At 48.9% G+C, this 19,242-nt stretch overlaps 1 protein-coding gene across 2 annotated transcripts in view; it reads right to left on the bottom strand.

The window, feature by feature from the left end:
- The window catches only part of C13H10orf90 (chromosome 13 C10orf90 homolog), a 266,729-nt gene extending 247,516 nt beyond the window's left edge, over positions 1-19,213 (bottom strand). For both annotated transcript variants that reach the window (XM_058698098.1, XM_058698097.1), the window contains exons 1-2: positions 18,950-19,213; positions 17,989-18,081 (exon numbers count right to left, since the gene is read on the bottom strand). The gene's annotated coding sequence lies outside the window, so the exon portion shown is untranslated. The remainder of the gene's footprint in view (positions 1-17,988; positions 18,082-18,949) is intronic.
- Positions 19,214-19,242: the final 29 nt, after the last annotated feature.

Below are 19,242 nucleotides of genomic sequence, written 5' to 3' on the forward strand. Positions count from 1 at the left end.
TTAAACCACCAAAGTGCCGGTAACTCGTTATGGCGGTCCTTGAAAAGGAATACACAGGCTGAGGAACATTGCCTAGGAATGTGGCCACGGTTGGCCTAACTTTTCCATCTCGTCTCCAGCATCCAAGTCCTTCCATCTCCAACCCTCCCGCACCCCACTTCCCACCTCCCTCTCCCCAGGCAACATCCCCTGGCCCACAGGGCCTGGAGTACTCACGATTCAGGCACCGGCACTCCTCCTCCAACCCGTCCACCTGCTGATCTCCCACGCATCAATCAAGGCCCAGCTCAATGGTCACCTCCTCCCTAGGGCCCTCCTTGATTCCACTCCTGTCCGCCACTGCTCTACAACACACAGAAAGGGCCCCTGGCTGAAAACACTCATGCGTTGCGTTGTCCCTTCAGCACAGGTTTGTTTTCCTACAGCCCTTTCCAGAACCGACGCCTTGAAGGCAAAGACAGCATCTTGGCCACCTTTGTCTCCCCAGGGCCCAGCTCTTAGCAAATGCTGTCCTAATAGCATGGAATTGGACACAACCACACTGACACAACCGCATCGCCCACACCAGCAGATCCTTCACCATCTGTAAAAATTCTGTGTCAACAAATTGGAGGCAGCATGGGGTCAAGAGGCTGGCTCTGCCACCGGGTTCCCTGGACTCCCTCCAGCTCTGCTGCCACCAGCCGCCTGACCGCGGGCAGGCTCCTGGAGGTCTCTGGGCCTCCCTTTCCTGACCTATACATCCCGGAGCAGGGTAGCAAGCATCCACATTTCAGAGATGCCAGGACAAAATGTAAGCTTACTCACCCGATAAACGCTATATATTATTTATTTGTTACCCATGAAAAGAAGCCTCCACGTTTACTGAAGCCCAAAAATGACACCGGAGTTGCAGCCTTTGCCAGGAATGGAGAACAACGCGTTTGCACCCTACAGGCCCGCCTGGCTGCTTGCCCAAGTGCAAGGGCCCTGACTAGGCTCTCACCTCCCCCATCCCACCTTCCCGCCTCCATAGCCCCTTGTGTCTGGACGCAGTTCCCCCCGACGTGGGCATCCCTGGGACATGATCCTTCCGACCAGAGAGGAGCCCTCACGTTGCTCCTGGAATCAAAGAGCTTGAAGGGCACGCTGGGTCCGAGATGAAGTTTGCAGAAAATGCCCAGGGAGATGGTCTGGCTTGCACTCCAAGCCCATTCAACCCCTGAGATTCTGCCCCCCGTGGGAACGAGCTCCTGGAGCATCCTGATGCCTGCATCCAGGGAGCACCTTAGGAGAGGCCCTGGATCAGGATCCTTAAGTCCTTTCTCGCTGAGTGTCTTGACAGAAGTCGTACAGGAGGGCTGCACGTGTCCTGACTAAACGCCGAAGGATTTCTGGGTAACACTCACACGTGCAGAGGACGACAGGGGTGTTTGCCTGCCTGTGCCCTTCCCCTCCTGCTGCAGGAATGGCTGCACTTGGCCTTCGGGCAGCCCTCCGACGTAGGGTGCAGCGACGGTGGGATTGCCGGTCGAGGCCCCCAGCCCCACCACCCTGCAGCTAGCACTGGGTGTCCTTGCAGAGACCGCCCATCCGCTTCTGCTCTCCAGTCGGCCACGACAGCCCCTCTGAGGTGGGATCTTCAGCCTTTCAATTGCCTGGGAGCCACCCTGCCCCCTTCCAGCAAATTCCTTTCTTGGTTTTATGCCAGCTGATGTTAGTTTCTGTTGCTTGCAGACAGACACCTGAACCACTGCTCTGGCTGTGACCTGGTCCCCAGCTCAGGCACCACGGGCAAGAGCGTGACAGGTGTTTCCTAGTAAGGGCTGCCTCCAAAACAGGAACGGAAGAAAGACACCTGCGTCACGTTCTAGGTTTCTACAATAACAGCTATCGATATCCATGCTGCTTCCAGATGATTTAACATGAAAAGAGCAGCCCTCGAAGGCAAAGACCTGCCCCTCGTGAGCAGCATTTTAAGAGGATGAAAAGCACCCAGAGAGCCCGAGTGAGGACGACAGGCACTGTGACACGCAGCTCGGGCAGCAATAAGAGAAACCCAAGGAAACAAAGGGCAGCTTTGTGGGCCAGCTCTTCAGCAGGCACGAGGCACATTAGAGACCACAGGACCTTTGCAGCATTGAGATTTCACGTTCAGCAGGTCGATGCCCACTTGGCGACTACAGGACGGGACCCCAGATGGAGGAGACACCCAGGCTGGAGACCCCAGGGAAGAGCTACCCTTGCTCACAGGAAGGGACGGGCCTCTGCAACTCTGTGGGAAAGGGCGGAGGAGGGTGACCGTCCTCAGAGTCACCCATGCAACTCAGAGAGTCTGATGGAGTGCAAGGTGGCCTTTCGTGGACCAAGTTGAGGGGAACGATGATTTGTTCCTTGGGAAGATCCTTCCTGAGGTCCTCGTGCCTGCTCGACAGTATCCTGAGACCTGGGGGTCCAACTGTGCACCTGCCCATCACACCCCCTAGGTTAGCTATAATTTTTTTGAGCATGTGGATAGTAAGGGCAGATGGGGATGTTGAGGATAGAACCCTTGTCTACTGCCGACAGGAATGTTAAGACAGTGCAGCCGCTGCGGACAACAGTCTGAGGATTCCTCCAAAAGCTAGACACAGAATCACCCTCTGCCACAGCAATTCTGCTCCAGCGTCTATACCCAAAGGAAGTGAAACAGGTGCTCAAACACAAACTTGTACACGAACAAGCACTAATCACCAGAGCCAAAAGGTGGAAACACTCCAGATGCCCACGAGCAGATGAACGGATAAATAAAACATATTCCTACAATGGAATATTATTTGGGCATAAAAAAGAAATAAAGTGCTAATGGAGGCAGCAACAACATGGGTGAACCCTGGTAAAGTGCTAAGTGAAAGAAGCCAGTCACGGAAGGCCACACGTTGTATGACTCCATTTATACGAAACGTCTAGAATACGCAAACGCATAGGGATGCTTGGGTGGCTCAGTCGGTTAAGCATCCGACTTCAGCTCAGGTCACGATCTCGTGGTCCGTGAATTCGAGCCCCGTGTCAGGCTCTGTGCTGACAGCTCCGAGCCTGGAGCCTGCTACGGATGCCGTGTCTCCCTCTCTCTCTGCCCCTCACCCCCCTCAAAACTAAATAAAACATTAAAAAGTTGTTAGAATTGGGGCGCCTGGGTGGCTCAGTCAGTTAAGCATCCGACTTAAGCTTAGGTCACGATCTCACAGTTCGTGGGTTTGAGCCCCACATCGGGCTCTGTGCTGACGGCTCGGAGCCTGGAGCCTGCTTCGGATTCTATGTCTCCCCATCTCTCAGCCCCTCCCCTGCTCATGCTCTGTCTCTGTCTGTCTCTCAATGATAAATAAACGTTAAAAAAATTAAAAATAAACCAGATCCCTACCAGCCAGAGTTTATGGTTTAAGGAGAGCAGCAAAAGAGAAGCTAGCAATGACAACCTATGTGATGAAGGCATCAGAGGGGGAAGGTCAGATACTATGGCCACAGGAAAGGGGTTTTGGAACGTGGATGAGGAGAGGGTGTCAATATGGAAGACTTCCTGGAGGCAGTGATGTCTCAACTGGGAAAGGACATGTTGGCATTAGCCAGACCTGGACTTGGGGATACAGGGTGGAGGTGTGAGAAGCCTGTGGGCATAGAGGGCGGGGAGATCCCAGCAGGTGCAGAGGCCCAGGGGCACAAGAGTCTTGCCATCTTTGAGGGGGTTGGAAGGGAAGAGGGTGAGGTGGGGAATGGTGAGGAATGAGTCTGGGGAACAGAGGCCAGGCAGAGCACAGCTCTCAGGGCGTAAATGCCCTCTAGAAGGGATTATACCCATCCACGTTTGGCCATCCTGTCCCCGCCAACCTCGAAGCAGAGAACGCGGGGGGGGGTGGGGGGGACCCGCTGACTCCGTCTTCAGCAAGAGCCCAGAAGAAAGGTGTGCAGAAACCCAGAGAACATTCTGATCTTCCCAGCACCTCTGTAGCCCCCATCGACACCCGCCCACCTCCTGTCCCCATGCCTGGGCCCTTGTCTGAGGGGACAGAAGGCAGGAACAGGAGTAGTGGAGCCCTCTCCAAGGAGCAAATTACAAAGACATTCAAACCTTGGTTGACGCTGACTCTCCTATGATACCATCTCTGCTTTAAAATTTTTTTTTTTTAACGTTTATTTATTTTTGGGACAGAGAGAGACAGAGCATGAACGGGGGAGGGGCAGAGAGAGAGGGAGACACAGAATCGGAAGCAGGCTCCAGGCTCCGAGCCATCAGCCCAGAGCCCGACGCGGGGCTCGAACTCACGGACCGCGAGATCGTGACCTGAGCTGAAGTCGGACGCTTAACCGACTGAGCCACCCAGGCGCCCCACCATCTCTGCTTTAGAGAGAAGGAAACTGAGGCTCGGGGATGTTACACGGTTTTCTCAGAGTGGATGGTGCGGGGACAGACCCAAACAGCCTGATCTCAGTCCTGTGCCTAACTCCACGGCCAGTGGGCAAGGGGGACGGGAGACAAGACAGCCTCAGAAGTCTGGACAGTGTCTGGGACCGAGCGGGCACCTGGGACTTCCTGTGTGTTCTTCCTAAGGGCCTCTGCTCTGTGCTCAGTCCACCCCTGTTATCACCACCCCAGACTCACAGAGCAGATGGCAGAGACCCTCCCCTTTGATCCCACCCCTCCAGAAATCACCCAGAACCAGTCAAAATTCCAACTTCCCCTGTGCCACCTGCCGGCTGCCTCACCCGGCCGACGTTCAGCGTCTGGCAGGGCCCGGCCCACGGCGGTCATCTCCCCTCCTCTCCCTCAAGCTCCCGCCAGGCTGGCCCACCCCCGTGCCTGCTGGCAGGCCTGTCTCTCCACGCACTTGTCAAGGAAGTGCACCCTCCCCCCACCCCCAGAGTCCCAGGGCGCTGGAGTGAAGGACCTTGCTTCTGGGATCAGGCAGGAATTTTCCAGGTCCCCCATGATCTCCTGCTGCTCTGGGCACAATCTGGTTAGTTAAAAGCAGCCAAACTACTCCGCTTTGCAAGAATCTGCTGCTGTTGGGATCCCTGAGACAACGCATTATGCATCACTGTTCCCGGGCATCATACCGGATGGCCTCAAAATGTTAACAGTTTCTGAAGGTCATGGAGAACTTCCCCCTTTCCTGCCTGAGGCAACGCCTGACCTCCTCTGCCTCCCCACAGACAGACACTCTGGGCTCAGCCCGGATACGTTATCTTTATAAGACAGGAGATTGTTGTGAATCTGCAGAGGTGTGAATGGAGTTAAAATAATGAGAGCTGCCATCATGCCATAATTATTTAATTAGAGAAACTGAAAGTTAAGAACCTTTATCTAACACTTGAAAACAAGAACCAGAAATCCACCCCCAAGTATCAGGCAACTCAGATCCCCACGCTCGTGGGAGAGGCTCCAGCTGCCCTGACCGCCCCGTGCTTCTGGAACAAAGCACCTCTGTCCCCTTGCACACGCTGTTCTTTCCTCCAATTCTCCACCTCCACCTGCCGCCAGATCCAGCTGGGAAAATTCCATTCAATTACCAAGGGCCAGCCCAAACGGCCTCTCCTCTAGGAAGCCTACTTGGGTTTCCCCTAGCGGAACTGGTGGTTCCCTCCCCTGAGCTGCCTCAGGACCATGAACACGTCCTGTTACCACGTTTCCTGAGCTTTCTTATTGCCAGCTACCTCTCTGGCTCCCGATGAAAGTAAGCCCTTTTTGGGATGAGCACCGGGTGTTGTATGGAAACTGATGACAATAAATTTCATATTAAAAAAAAATTAAAGAAAGGAAGGAAGGAAGGAAGGAAGGAAGGAAGGAAGGAAGGAAGGAAGGAAGGAAGGAAGGAAGGAAGGAAAAGAAAGCCCTTTTGCAGCAGAGACCTGTTCATCTTTCACTTCTCCTGTGCCCGGGCACAGCCTAGGAGAAGGTCCCATGCATGACTCTTGGGGCGAACAAAGCCAGGTCTCCTGAAGAAGAGAGCAAAGATCTTCCAGCTCCTAAGGAAGCAATTTTGGAGCCAAACACTGAGCCCAGCTGTGTAATTCTAGTTCAAAGCTCTGGCTTGACTGTCCTAGGCAGAATGGCCAGACTTGCTGGGGAAGGCTGAGGAGTGCCACGGGACTAGCTAAGCAGGGGCAAAGCAGGTTCCCGTCTGTAAGGAGCTTCCGTTCCCTTGGACGTCAGGCAGGAAAACACACATGAGAATTTCCGCAAGGGAAAAAGCGGCCACGTGCGCCAGGTCCCACGTAAGATACAAGGATAGAGAAGTAACAGCCACGCCCTTACCCAGACGTTATCATCAAAGCTGGATTACAAGAATTACATGACCCCCAGAACCAAACTTTTCAAGCGACAAACTCAGGCACTGCGTGAAGGTAAGACTGGTTTGTTTTTTGTGTTTTTTTTTTCACACTTGAACTGAATTTCTAAAATTCTATTCACCAGCGGCGGGAACTTGACTTCAGATCACGCAGGGTAAGCCCAGCCCACGAAGGCTCCTCCTTCTCCCTGCTTTGTAGGGTAGGCTCTAAATTGGGGGAGGGGAGCTTATCTTGTGTCCAGCAGAGAAGTAGGGAGAGATCCCTGGTGCCACGTGTCTGACTGTGAGGGTAGGGCTGTGGGCGAGGATTAAACAAGGGAATGACACAATGGATCTGCGCGCTTTGAAAAATGGCTTTGGCTGCCGTGCGATGACTCGATGGGAACACGGGAGAGGGTAAGAGTTCGGGAATAAGAAAAGGAGCTTACAGACCATTGCAGAAGTCTTGGCAAAAGATAAAAGTAACCTTACGGGGGAGAGAATGAGAAAGAGTCCAAAGGGGAATGCATTCTGAAGTTAAAGCTGACAGGAAATGCTGATGGGTCAGGTCAGGATTCGGCGGTAAAAGGAAAATCAAGAAAGACTCCAAATGATCAACAGGTCTATGTAAAGGTGCTCAGATCACTAACCATCCGGGGAAATGCAAATCACAACCACCTGTTAGAATAACTCTCCTCAAAAAGACCAGAGATGGGGCACCCGGGTGGCTCAGTGGGTTAAACATCTGACTTCGGCTCAGATATGATCTCACAGCTCGTGAGTTCGAGCCCCACGTCGGGCTCTGTGCTGACGGCTCAGAGCCCGGAGCCTGCTTTGGATTCTGTCTCCATCTCTCTCTGCCCCTCCCCGCCTCATGCTCTGTCTCTCCCAAAAATAAACATTAAAAAAAATTAAAAATCACTAAAAACAGGGCGCCCGGATGGTTCAATTGGTTAAGCGTCTGACTTTGGCTCAGGTCATGATCTCGCAGTCTGTGAGTTCAAGCCCTGTGTCGGGCTCTGTGCTGACAGCTCGGAGCCTGGAGCCTGCTTTGGATTCTGTGTCTCCCTCTCTCTCTCTGTCCATCCCCCGCTCATGCTCTGTCCCTGTCTCTCAAAAATAAATAAACATTTAAAAAATTAAAAAAAAAAAAAAGACCAGAGATAAGAAGCGTTGGCAAGGATGTAGAGAGAAAGGGAGCCCTAATGGGAATGTAAACCTGTTCAGCCACTTCAGAGAAATGTACAGAGGCCCCCCAGAAAATTAAAAAATAGAGCTGCCATATAATCCAACAATTCCACTTCTCAGTATATGTTTAAAGGGAGTGAAAACAAGGTATTGAAAAGCGACCTGCACTCCCATGTTCCCTGCAGCATTTGTCACAATAGCCAAGATACGGAAACAACCTAAGCACCTGACAATGGATGAACAGATAAAGAAGAGTGAGACACACACACGGGCACACGAACTGTGGAATATTATTCAGCCACGAGAAAGAACAAAACCCTGCGATTGCAACAACATGGATGAAACGTGAGGGCGTTACGCAAGTAAAATAAGCCGGACAAAGAACGACAAAGGATGCATGTTATCACGTCTACGGGGAATCACAAAAACAGTAGAAACAGTGGTCACCAGGGGCTGGGAAGAGGGGGAGGTGGGAGAATTTGTCTAAGGATACAACTTGCAACTAGAAGATGAATTGGCTTGAGATTTAATGTACAACATAGTGATTAGAGTCAACACTACACTACGATATACTTCCAAGTTGCTAAGAGACCCGATCTCAAGTGTGCCCATCACAAAAAAGAAGTGACGATTATGTGACGTGACAGAGGTATTAGCTACTGATACAGGAGGAATCATACCGTAATACGTAAGTGTATCAAATCGACGGGTTGTACACCTTAAACTTACACAATGTTACCTGTTAATTATATCTTTAAAAAAAAAGGGGGGGGGGCGCCTGGGCAGCTCAGTCGATTAAGTGTCCTGTCCGACTTCGGCTCAGATCGTGATCTCACGGTTCGTGGCTTCGAGCCCCGCGTCGGGCTCTGTGCTGACAGCTCAGAGCCTGGAGCCTGTTTCAGATTCTGTGTCTCCTTCTCTCTGTGACCCTCCCCCGTTCATGTTCTGTCTCTCTCTGTCTCAAAAATAAATAAACATTAAAAAAAAATTTTTTTTTTAAATAAAATGCACGAAAAGCACTTAGCACAGCGGCTGCCATATAAGCAATGAACGTGCTATTACCGTTGTTCGTCATAACTATCATTCACGCTTTATTTTTTGAGAGAGTGTGTGCATACACACATGTGCGAGCAGGGGAGGGGCACAAGGGGAAGAGGAGGGGGGGGGGGAAGAGAGAGTGAATCCCAAGCAGACTGCACGCCCAGCATGGAGCCTGACGCGGGGTTTTTACCTCACGACCATGAGATCGTGACCTGAGCCGAAATCAAGAGTCAGACTTGACTGTGGCTTCACCGACGGAGCCACCCAGGCGCCCCTACTTTTATTACAACCAAACAGGGAGCTTATGACAGGCTCTTGGGCAGCCTATGACAGGGCTGCTGGGCTCTGTAGTCCTGCACCCACACCCCCCAGCCCTGCCCTGGCCCACTGGGGCCGCTGACCTCACTCCCCAGCTGCTTGGCCAACCCATTTTGCTGCCCACAGCAGGGCATCTTTGTCACCTGAATCCACCGGCGGCAGGAAGTCGGGCTCCGTGGCCACACCTGGAGGCCATCACCTACTGGCATCCATCACACTAGCCCGCCCTGGTTGCCCATGAGCTTGGCTGCAGCCCAGGTGCGCCTGAGCGAGGCGTTAACTGTCTCAGTTCAGAGTGCTCCCTCTTGGTTCCACATTAGAGTCGCCTGGAGAACTTTTAGAATGCACTGATGCCTGGGCCATTTCTGGGATGAGTTAAATCGGACTCTCTGGGGAACGGGACCTACTCACACACGCTGCAGCTCGTGAGCCTTCTGGGTTGAGACGCACCCAGACGGGACTGTATCTCTGCCTTTGAGATGCCGGGGTTATCGCTTCTCAGCCTTTTGGCTAAGATCAAGTGAGACGCCGGGGTTCTAAGCATCCCCTGAAAGTGAGGCAGAATTCCCACCAGGGAAACAGAGTGCTTCCGGAGGGTCCCGAAGTGGACCTGCCCATTCAACTCAGCACTGGCAGTGGTAGTGTGAGCGATGAGAACAAAAGCCAAGCGGCTGAATTTTACTGGTGTTCAGGGGCACAAACCTGGGGGGCTCAGTCGGTTAAGCATCCAACTTCAGCTCAGGTCACGATCTCGCGGTTCGGGAGTTCGAGCCCCGCGTCCCGCTCTTTGCTGACAGCTCGGAGCCTGGAGCCTGCTTCGGATTCTGTGTCTCCCTCGCTCTCTGCCCCTCCCTTGCTCACACTCTGTCTCTCTGTCTCTCAAAAATAAATAAATGCTTAAAAAATTTTTTAAAGAATAATTGGTGTCCTAGATGAGCTCTACAGGTAAAAGAATATGGTCCAATGAACTCACAGGGAGATTTTCGGAACCTGGTGAGCTGGTGCACACCTGGGGAACCTCTTCAGTCTTATTCTTCACCTACGAAGTCAAGGGCTTCTTTCTTCTGCAGAATGCAGGCGAGGCCTCTTCCAGAGAGAAAGGGAGAAACTTTCTCTTTATGAAAAGTCTTTCCACATGCTTCTCACAAGCCATCGGGGCAGTTAAAAATGATGTCACCCAACCACCCTTCAATTCAAAGTCTCAGCAGCAGGAAGGGGTCACCCATGTGCACCCAGCAGGGGTAAGGTGCCAGCAGGGGTAAGGTGCTTGGGACAGAAGTCAGGGCTCCCTCAATGCCACAGGCATTTTAAAAAATCATTCATGGAACACCTGGGTGGCTCAGTTGGTTGAGCATCTGACTCTTGATTTTGGCTCAGGTCATGATCCCAGGGTGGTGGGATCAAGTCCCACACTGGGCTCCAGACTGAGCGTGGAGCCTGCTTAAGATTCTCTCTCTCTCTCTCTCTCTCTCTCTCTCTCTCTCTCTCTCTCTCTCTCTCTGTCTCTCTCTCCCTCTGTCCCTCACCCCACTGGCACACACACACCCTCTCTCTCTCAAAAATAAACTAAAAAATAAAATACAGTAAAATAAAAGATTCACAAAATGTTTCTCAAAGAAATGTCGTCTGCCCTCTCCTTGTCCATGTCCTTCCATCCTTGCTTTTTGCTTTAGCCTCTAGTTCTATTCCGCTTTTCCAACAGTGAAATACTTGGCCCCAATATCCACTGAACTATCTAATTTTCTTGTTTTTCTTTACAGCTCCTGCACTGGGTTGAACAGGATCCCCCTTCCCCCCCCCCCCATTCATGTCCTTCCTGGAACCTCAGAATGCAAGCTTCTTTGGAAATAGGGCTGTTGCAGATACAATTAGTTAAGGGAGGATCATACTGGAGTAAGTTGGACCCTTAATCCGATAGGACTGCTGTCCTTACAAGAAGAGAAGAGTCACAGACACAAACACACAGAAGGCCACCATGGAAAGAGGGAGGTAGAGATTGGAATGATGTATCTACAAGCCAACGAAACCCAAGGGTCTCCAGCAACCACCAGAAGCTGGGAGGAGCAAAGAAAGATCCTTCCTTTGAGCATTTGGAGAGTGCATGGCCCTCCTGTCACCTTGATTTCAGACTTCTGACCCTAGAAACGTGAGAGAATAAATTTCTGTTGTCTTAACCCACCCTGATTGTGGCAATTGGTCGTGGCAGCCTAGGAAACTAATATCAAATGGCCGAACGAATGACAAGGTCTCATTCATTCATTCATTCATTCAATCACAGTCCTTACCTAAGAAGCTCACAAGCCTGAGGGTAAAACAGGCATTTAGGAAATAAATACACACTGGGAAATCTAGTTAATTCCTATCATAATGAGCCCAAGAAAAAAAAAAAAGCACAAGGTTTCGCACAACTACGAACAGGGACACCTGAGATATTTGCTGACTTCTGCGTTAAATATCAGGCATCGAGTAGCTCCCCCGCTCCTTTGAGGCTATCCAAACCCAAGCATGTGCTTGCTTCCTTTAGGGCCATTTCTGAAGCATGAGTGAATGGCACAGTAGCAAAAAGCAGACATTCTAAACTTTCTGTATCTTAGACTGCAACATTCACTCTATCAAAAAACCGAGAATTCCCACAATGAGGCTGCTGGCACTAAAACCACAGCCATCCACTACATCTGGAAGTAGGGGAAACGATAATATTATAGAGGGAAATTCCCCCTGGAAGTCTCCTTGCCCTGCTCCCTCCCTCCCCAGACATAAGCACGGCTAACAACTGCTGGGTATCTCTCTACTTGGCACTTGGAAACCTCAATCTCTACATATGGAAATACACAGAATTCTTTCTTACATAAACACTGTATTGTTTGCCTACAAGGTGCCTTTTCTTTTCCTCTTCACAATATGCCTGAGAGACCTTCCCCCATCGGTAGATATGGGATAAGACCCAAGAAGCAACCTCATGGTCACAGGTGGTGCATATCTTAATTCTGAAAGACCATGGCAACTTGACCTCCAAAAATCCCAAAGGACAGAAGTAACAAAACAGCACTGAACTCTGGGAAGCCACTCAAACTTCCCGTGCCTCAGTTTGCTGACTTGTTAAAGGGTACTTAGTAAGCCATCCCCTGCCCACCTCCGAGGATGCTGGTGAGAATCAACTCAGACTGAGTGAGGGTCCACACTGCAAACCACAGGGCAGGGAGCCCAAGGCTGGGGATTAACGCAACAAGGGACTTCAAAGGAAGCAGGGCCGAGAGCTGCAGCCTGCTTCCTCCCACTGCCTGCCTTTGAAAGTCACAGGGCCATTTGTCACTGGTATTGTTAAATGAGCACCAACCAATCCTCCTCAACTGCAGAAAGCAGGAGAGAGATCGTAGGCTCAGCCAGGCATACAAATTACAGGGCTTCCTTAATATATTCAGAGCATGTACACTTGGCATTAATTTAAAATCATTCATTGCTCTTCTTATCAGGGTAAAGGACATTGGTGCATTTTAGTGTTATCTTGAAGTTAATTTGAGGCTTTAAATATTTAAGTGTTTGATAGCTTGTAGGCTGGAAGGATGAAACACAGAGAACCACAGATTGTATTTATTTATCTGCAGGTGAGATACAGGACACTTTCCCCTCTTGAAAGAACACTGACTTTTTTAAATGTCTTTTTAAAAATTCATTTTCAGGCTATTGATTCGTTCAGCACGAAGATGCTCGATCCAAGAGGAAAAGAAATAATTTCTGAATAGCTTCTCATTCCACAGAATATTTGGGTTGGAATACTCAGTGATCTACACAAGTGGGCAAGGATGTACATTTGTAACATGGGCTGTTGGCATCTGAGAACCCAGCCCCGGGACTTCTGTCCCTTCGGCAGAGCATCACCCACCACAGCATCACCGTCATGAAAACAGAGTGTACCAGGGAGCCGCTCCTTCTGTTAGAAGGCATATCTTCCGCTGTTTCCTAAGATGAGTGGTGATTTGAACAAAACACTCGCCACTTCCCAGTCAGGTACCCTTTGCACGATTCATTCATCCATTCATTCCTTCATTCACTCACCCACAAAGTCTACAACCAACAGCTGACAGCACAGCCTGGTGGATAAAATCTCCCCACCCAGGTTCAATCCCAGCTCTGCTCCTCACCAACTGTTTGACCTTGGGCAAGCCTCTCCTCCACTCACAGCAAAATAGGGATTTCTAAAAAGCACCTTCTTCACACACTCTTTGAAGACTAATACGATGTACCGAAGCACTGAGCACCCGGTCAGGCACCTGGAAGTGTCCCATGCACCCTGGGCACTGCTGTTAATACTCTGAGCTGAGTGCGAGGTCGAGCAAGGCGCCGGGGGTGGGGGCTCCAAGAGGAAGAACAAAACTGCACCTACAGCCTGAGGCCCGGGTAACCGCTGAAATGTGAGAAAGCCGTGACATCCCTCAGAGGAGTTTCAGAATGTAGACTAGGAGGCGGGCGGCACCGGGAGACCCCAACAGCCAAGGCTGCACCGCGTGCAGAGAAGTAACACCAGCCGCTGAGACACTGGAGGACACATCCCTGAGGTTTCCCCGGGAACAGAAATTAAGTTTAGAGGAACTGGAACCAGGGATCCACGGAAGGGAATATGTGGTTTTGAAACGTGAACGGGCACTCTGCGGGACACTTTCACAGATGCTGCCCCATTCCACGGAAAGATCAGTTGGGACCAGAGTGGGTAGCACCATAAAGACCCAGCAAGGCATGAGGGCGAGACTGGGTTAGAAGTGGGACCGCTAATGGCTTTTGAGCAAAGCAGGGCAGTGATGTAATCAGAGCTGGGCTCCAGGAAGGGTAATCTGGCAGCAGTGTGAATAACAGGTGAGAAAGCAAAAATGGGGAAGCAGGGAGACCAGGTGGGGCCTCACAGGTCGCTCACGGCTACGTGATGAGAATGGGGCTGGTTACATAAATCACAATCTGATGCTCCTCTGTCTGTGGGACCATTTCCAGCAGCCCTCACACATGCTATCTAGGTCTCCATGGATGGGGGTGGGAAGAGACCCATTTGGCTCAAAGGAAAAAAAAAAAAAAAACGTTAGAGCAATTAGACAACAAACAGATAGAAAAGTATAAAAAATGCACTTTTGATGGGGCAACCTAACATCAACGAATCAGTTTCAGGAAAACATCGTCACCTGTCCTAATGCTGCTACGATTCGAACTTCATCTGTACTGTGCCTGGACATCGTCAGTGTCTAGAAACGAAACAGTAGGTGCTCAAAGATCCTATGCAATGGTTATGTTCAAGCGAGAGCTAACACAAGCTTGAACCCAGGAAAGGCATGGAGAGGGCAGAACGGTGTGATATCTAAAGATAGCAGCAGCACCAGCAGTATGTGGGCAGGCACGAGAGGCTTTGGGGACAGAGAAACAGGGATGTGGTCATGTTTCAGCAGACATGTCTGTGCGCTGACTTCATGCCCGTTCACCACACCGGTGCCTGGGGACAAGGAGATGAACAGTGGATGGTGCAACCAGACCCTAAGGCTGTCAGCATCATGAGCGGAAACATAGAACCCTGGAAGAGACTTGAGCTTGGAAAGGAAAACAAGGAGCCCCCTCGTGAAGCACCACATTTGTAAAGAGGGTCCAAGCCACATACCTGGGAAGGCAGCCAGAGCTCAGAGTTGGACTCTGTGTGTTTGAAGCCCTTACTCACCAGGACTCACTGCTTACACTTAGCATTGACAAAGCGACCGCCATATTGAATCCCAATTTAGGGTACAAGACTATTAACCTGGAAATGCCTATCTTCTCAGCCCAGTAATGGAGCATGAGAAATGGACGGAATTAGACCTGGACAGTGACGTCTTTCTTCTCGGGAAATCAAACTTGTCCTGGGTCCCTGATGATACCCTATTACACACACCATTATCTACACATTCAATCTAAGAGACATGTCTCTTCTATTTTAAGGAATCATGAGAACTCATTATGGAAAAGAAAGAAAAAAGATCAGGCACACTTCATTATGTGTTCTCCCTCAATTAGGTAAGGATCTCAGGGGATTAATATTCAGAAAGATGTAGGTCTTTCTTCTGACCTAGATTTTTCTCAATACTAGGCAGGAGATAGCAAGATAAAATCAATGATACACAATAAACAACCACATGCATTACTGCATTTTCAAGTTTCCCCAAGACAATTGTTTTAGCCATAGTAACTTGATCAAAATAAAGAACTTCCCTGTACTGGTTTTTAATGATTTTCTTCCTAGACATGTGATGGGTAGGATAGAAACAGTCTCAAGATTGGTATAACCAGCTTGCTTCTGAAACTAGCAAGTCATTTGATCCCTATTACTCATTCTCTCATCTGCAAAAATGGTTAGAATGATAATCACTTCCCATGCTGTCATGGAGGTTAATAATGTACTCTACAAAATCATTATGACATATTCCAGCAAGAGCAATTATTACTTGTATTCATGTGTTAAGTAAAAGAGTTTTAGTTGTATAAATGTATTATTAAAAATAATTGTCTTAAGCTTGTTGTAACTACTAATTACACACATTTTCCTGAAATTCCTGCTAAACAACCTGCTTATTAAAAAAAAATCCAACATGCAAATCATATTTATTTTCCTAAATGGCCTTAGCCAATCATTATTACCACTGCTCCCAAAATTTTGTAAGTGCCTCCATCCATTGTGGGAACATCCCTGATATGAAGCTCACATTTACCACATGCCTGGTCAATTTTTAAGTATTCTATATTCTTTGGTGGGAAAGAATACATAAATAAAATGGAAAAGCAAGAACCTATCCAGCAAAAGCACAGACGTCTACTCATGAACAAAGTCTCCCTGGGTTAAGCTGAAGCTGGTCTAAGAACTCGGATTCTAAGGAAGTGGGTTTTCTTTCATCCTGAGCAAAAGGTTTCCATGCATCCAATTTTGTCTTAAAGCAGAGCAGCCCAACGTAGACAAAGCAGACAATAAAGCCGAGTGAAGACGTTTGGGACAGTATCATCTCATCAGTACTCAGGGCCAGAAGGACGATGGCCTGAGGATGGGAGGACTTTGGTGTTTTTCCACCACATAACTCCCACTCACTTTTCTGGAGGAACGAGCTTTGTGCCCCGAGGATACCTGCCTCTTTTTCTCCGCCTTAACTCCTCCTACACTTCCTTCCTTCCATCTTGTACTACCCTTCCCGCTTCCAAAATTTATCCTCCAAAATGCCAGTGTTTCAGAGAAGAATTAAGGGTTGGTAGGGAAGGGGGGTGGGGGTGGGGGTAGAATTTTGAGTTGTTCCCATCATTCTGACATTTTTATTCATTGTTGTGGATATCTTCAGATTTTATCCATTTTCCCACTGAAGTCCCAGCTTCTACCTGAGTTTCTCTTCTCAAAAGGTTGCCATGCATTTGCATTCAAATTATCTACACCTTAGCAAAATGTTCATCTTTTATAGTGACCCTCTTGTCCTTGGCCTTCATACTAAATGCAGGTGAGGATTAAAATTCACCTCTTTCCGCCACTGCTTTCTTTAATGAGAAAAACAAAATTGGGTTTGAAGTAGATTAAACAACTCGTTCGATGTCATTCGAGGTGAAGCTGAAACATGAGGCATTCACTAGAAACAAATACGTGTTTTTCACCATTTAAATGTCCTCAGGGTTTGAATCATTTAGCCTTTGGTGACACGCTGCCCCTGTGACTCTGTCCATCAGACTGGATGCTGAATACTCCAAACTTGCTATTATCTCGTCTCATTCCCACCATCTATAGCACCATGTGGGGCCTTTGGAAATATCCACAGATGCCTAAACTTTAACGTACTTGAGAATCATCTGGGAGGTGTGCTACAAGATGCACACTCCCCGGTTCTCCCCCAGAAAAGGCCTGGGGGCAGGAGGTAGCCACCAGAATCTATTTATTTAACGAGTTCCGTATGTAATGCTGATATGGATGGCCCACAGAAAATACTTAGGAAAATACTGAGTAATGGAGGGAGGTATTTTTCTAGTTAGGGGTTCTCTTCACCCACCCTGCATGATCAGTGCCTTAGAAACATTTCATGGGGCCTCTGGGTGGCCCAGTCAGTTGAGCATCTGACTCTTGATATCAGCTCAGGTCATGATCCCAGGGTCATGGGATCGAGCCCTGCATCAGGCTCCATGCTGAGTGTGGAGCCTGCTTAAGCTTCTCTCTCTCTCTCTCTCTCTCTCTTTCTCTCTGCCCCTCTCCCTCACTCGCTCTCTATTAAAAAAAAAAGTATTTTGGGGGGGGGCGCCTGGGTGGCTCAGTCAGTTGAGTGTCTGACTTCAGCTCAGGTCATGATCTCACACTCCGTGAGTTTGAGCCCCGCATCGGGCTCTGTGCTGACTGCTCAGAGCCTGGAGCCTGTTTCAGATTCTGTGTCTCCCCCTCTCTCTGCCCCTCCCCTGCTCATGCTCTGTCTCAAAAATAAATAAAAACATTTAAAAAAAAGTTTAAGTATTTTTTTCAAAAGAAACGTTTCATACTTATGATCGATTTATAAAGAAAACAAACCCAACACAAAGAGAACTCAAGAGCATCAGCTCTTTCCAGGTTTTGAACATTGCTATTATCTTCCTTGCCCCATACTTCATTACACAGGACTTGACGTATTAGATTAATATCATACACATCTATTTATTTCATCCCCATACAAATTCCTTATCAGCACTTCAGAACAGAAGTGAACTAATTTTAGTAAATCACTCACTGTGTGGCTAAACCATAATGTTTGCCTTCCAGTCTGGCTTGAGAACATATGAAGGAGAGTGACAATTAGCAGGTCCAAAGCACATCCAAGGTGAAGCTGAATTTAGGCACCAGTCACATCTACAACTCTGGGGAGGGAGGGGGTCATGGCTCAAAAGTGGGGAAATTTCGGCTTGGAAAATTCCCCAAGCAGATGTGATCAGCCACTGTCTCAAATATTAAATCAGCAATATAATTTATAATTGTAGAAAAGTGTATTTGAAGTATATTGAGTTTGACAAATCCTTTGGTTGTGCTTTGTCATTTGTTAGTATTTCCCGAGCATGTTAATGTAATACATTTCTGTTGGGGGCCCAGAGAAACTTGCGCTCAAATCTTTGCTTTGTCGGTGACTCACTGTTGGGACGCCCAAGGCTGTGGGTTCCCATCACTAACCTTTAGATGTCTTCCCCATAGTGGTTCTTGTTCTTGACACGTTTTTTAAATGAAACTGATGTCCATGTGGAGTGGTTGGTTGCAATACAGTTACTAAAAGAAGAGCATGCAGTTTTGAAAAGCCCATCAAAGTTGCCTCTAGTCTGAAACTTTCTTGGTGTTGTTGACAGAGGATTTAAGAGGAAAAATTAACCAACCAGCTCCTAAGCTGCTACCTCTCAAGATGGAGATTCACACACACTGAACTGGCTTCTGCTACAGCTGCTTTTTTGGGCACTCTGTCTTTCTCACCGTCTTAACCAAAAGGAATCCCTACTGCTCTCTTTGAATGTCAGGACCACCTTGATCTAGGGCCCCATGAGTTCTTGTTCCTCTTGCGAGAATGACAATCATCCTTTAAACAACACACCAGAAGATCAAAGATCTGTGTAGCACTCCACTAAAACCAGAGTGTCGACTCCTGGGGGCATGAAATACACTTTTCATAATTCCTACTGACAACATTCCAACTAGACGATTTCGTCCTTGTCATCCTGGTGGATTTGCTGTAGGAGAAGCTCCTGAAAGCAGAACGGATGGGCCACCTGCCATCTGCTCAGTGGAGACAACCCCCATTAAGGGTATTGGGCTTGAATGCATTTGCCTGCAAGATGAGTCTCTCAAAGTGGGATTTCACTAAATCAGCATTAATCCCACTTATGTAATCCGCTACCGGGGCTTTCTGGAAACAGCGTGATTTAGCAAGCTGTTCTGGGATACGGAAGGGGACCCCTGTGTGGGGGGGAACTACTGGTGTCAGCCTCAGCAGCGGCACCTAAGAACCTTTCCCTAATGAACCTTCCACACACTTACTCCTGGGCAGGTTGACAGCTGAGCAGGGTATAGAGGAGATTCACTCGACTACAAGGCACATACTCAAAGCCTATAAGGCACAGAAGTAAAATAAATGAAGAAAGCTGACCTGTTTGGGGCAATAGCAAACTCAGAAGGACAACTCTTATCCAAAAGGATGCCCAGCTATGGAGCTTCATCCAAAGCTCCCAGGCACGGTGACAGCCCTGAGCTGGTATTTCGAAAGAAGCCAGATGTCCGTGTTTTAGGTGAAAGCCACTGCATTTTTCTTAATCAACTTAATGCACGCCTATAGTTGGAAAATCAAAGACTTAAAAACTACAGAGGCAATGAAAAGATTAGTTCCCAGGGGAGAGGAGTGGGAGTTGAACAGGCAGAGCCCAGCGGATTGGCAGGGCAGGG

Source organism: Neofelis nebulosa, chromosome 13 (assembly GCF_028018385.1).
Source record: "Neofelis nebulosa isolate mNeoNeb1 chromosome 13, mNeoNeb1.pri, whole genome shotgun sequence".
Lineage (NCBI taxonomy): Eukaryota > Metazoa > Chordata > Mammalia > Carnivora > Felidae > Neofelis > Neofelis nebulosa.